This window comes from Ciconia boyciana, chromosome 3 (assembly GCF_034638445.1).
Source record: "Ciconia boyciana chromosome 3, ASM3463844v1, whole genome shotgun sequence".
Taxonomy (NCBI): Eukaryota; Metazoa; Chordata; class Aves; order Ciconiiformes; family Ciconiidae; genus Ciconia; species Ciconia boyciana.
Window position 1 is genome coordinate 1577464 of NC_132936.1, and position 2630 is coordinate 1580093.

The window sequence follows — 2630 nt, forward strand, 5'->3', positions numbered from 1 at the left end:
GGTGTCATCTTAATACAAAACACCAGCAGTGCGGTTACTTCTTTTGACTTTAAAAAAAAAAAACAAAACCAAACCAGTCACATGCCATCCAAAAAGGTTAATATTTTATTACATTTCAGGTAATTTCCAGCAGAGTCACGCTTTTGCATCTTTACAGCCTTCTCTGTTTATACGCCACGCAATAAATTTGCCATTGGACGGTTCTGGGTTTGATTCAGGTGCAGGTGAGTCTCACTGCTGGCTTCTACTGGACAACTGACACGTGTGAGGGAAAAAAGGGATTTACCTTTATAAAAAGAGTATAAAAACTATGCACAAACTATGACTAACTTTTAGTATAAATGCAATTAAACTCATACATGTCGTCTATCGTCCTATTTCCTCAAAGATGTTCAACAAAGCAGCTGAGGCACCTCCAATGCTCACCAAAGAAGGCCAGCATGGGGAAAAGCCCCTTCACGAGGGGCTGGCAGATGTGATATGGGACCTACAAGAGATCCACACCCTCCCGGGTCCTTATGAGCCTGCGTTTAAGCTACTGAATCTAACCCATAATGTCTCTAAAATTCCCACCCGCGTGATGGTCAACACAGAAGGAGCAATGAACTGATCGGTGAAAAGCAATTAAGGATGAAAGCCGAAAAAAAAAAAATTTATGAAAAAAAAGCAAAGAAAGACTCTTCTTGCAGTCTTTTTGGTCAGTCTGGCTGTCACTGATTTTGGCAAAGCCTGGATTTCTTGGCATTCCTTCTGGAAAACTGCAAGGAGAAGAGCAGAATGAAACAGATTTAGTTGTTGGCCTCTTTTTTTTTGTAGAAGGGGAAGAAAATGATAATGCATTCAGTAGAAATGAGTGGGAACATGCAAATATGCTCAGCAGTCATGGACGCCAGCTGTTTATTTAGGAATATATGGTGGAAAAAGACACACAGCACCCCAAGTCTGTCCCCAAGCCCTCTCCCACCCACCACATTCGTCCCAGAGAGAAGTTGGAGCATACCTGGCAGCACCCTTTGTCTGGTCCCACAGATGAAAGGTGAGGCTGAGCATGTTGGAAAAGTCCTTCTCCAGCATCTTGGTGATCCGCTCCTGCAATCGCAGAGGACGACAGCGTCAGACGTCAGATGACAGAACCATTAAGCTCCAGGAACTCCCAGTTTGCACTATTATCTGCTGGGACCGCCAAGGTTGTAACGCTAGTGGTGGCAGCTTTGACCTGGGCATACCCAAAAAACCTGCTGGGGAAGCGTCAAAACTGATCTTCCATATCCAAAGCAGATGAGGAGTTTGTTAGGTGAGTCTGCATCCCACCTAGGTGTCCATCATCTCCGGTCAAGCCGGCATGCCAGATCTTTGACCAGCGTAAAGGAACTTCACTCAAATAACTGTGATGAGTCTTGGCGCCTGTGATCACAGCCTGAATCCATCAGGTCTCAACACACAAGAATGTTCTGAATGGCCAGAGATGAGGTAGAAGAGCTCATATGAGGTCAGAAATCAGGAAAGGAAGGGGCCAAGCTAGGAAATTACTACCTAGAATACTTTGCTTGTTAAGTTGGAAGATGGCAAAGCTGGTTTTGGGGACAACCAAGGAATTGAATTCAAACAAAAATCATCTGAAGCTGATCAAGAGCTCATTTTCTCATTGAAATGCCCAAAGACCGTCACGTTTATAACATTGCAGAACAACCTGCATCTCGCATAATCGCTCTGTCATCTTAGTACCTATTTCCCATGCGGTCCGTAAAATTTCACCGAGCATTAAAAGCGCTCTGCAGTGACCACCAGTCCAGCCATTAATTTGTCTTATCACACTTTCTGGGTTGACAACAGCAGGTTTTGAAGCGTCACTCACCGTCAGGTCCTGGAACTGGCTCTTCATCTTCTCCTTTGCTTTTTCAAACATCTCCCTCCCTCCCTCCACCTCAATGTCATGTTCCGGATGGCTTTTTATCTGCTCGCATGTCTTCTTCCTGCTTATCTGAGCAGCCCCTCTTGCAACGATGGGAAACATTGATGTGCTGTTGTTGATGCTAAAGCCACGCTGCCCAGGAACCCATGGCAGATTTCCACCTCCCAATCCCCCTCTTCCCAAGCTACTTTTGCCAACCTAAAAAATTCCTTTATTCAACAGCAAAACCTTCAAGTTACCTCCTTCCAGTTCCCCTCCAGCTTTCCCCAGTAGCCTTTGACAAGGTCTCTGCTCCCCAACCCCACGTGCTGCTCTCTCCATCCTGGGGATGAAGATCCTCCAGTTGACCCACAAGAGAAGCGTGATGGGTTTATGTGGTTTGACGATCAGGGGATGGGACAACAGTATCAAGACAAGGGATTTATGCAGTAGGTTTTGTAACTCAAACATTTCATCTGGAAATAAGATTGTGACCCACTGAACACATCACCCAAAGGCACAAATGTATACATCCTCCTTCAGCCAGTGAAACTAAAGGCTTCTGTACCTAGACTCCACGCAAGAGCTGGGAAAACATGTCCCAGGGCCAGACAGTGGCAGACGCAGACGGAGAACCAGTCCTACCTTCGTAACACAGCCATAAGGTGCTTTGGATGGACCACACAAGGGACTCGGATATTCTTCTTTTTCAAAAGAATTTCTCTTTCAAGGGCTTTCA

General features: G+C 45.5%; 1 long non-coding RNA gene across 1 annotated transcript; it reads right to left on the bottom strand.

Moving 5' to 3' along the window:
• Positions 1-223: 223 nt before the first annotated feature.
• Positions 224-2630, bottom strand: LOC140650264 (uncharacterized). Its single transcript, XR_012041909.1, has 3 exons — positions 2537-2630; positions 1001-1089; positions 224-758 (listed from the first exon to the last, which is right to left on the bottom strand). It is a non-coding gene; the product is annotated as an uncharacterized lncRNA (long non-coding RNA).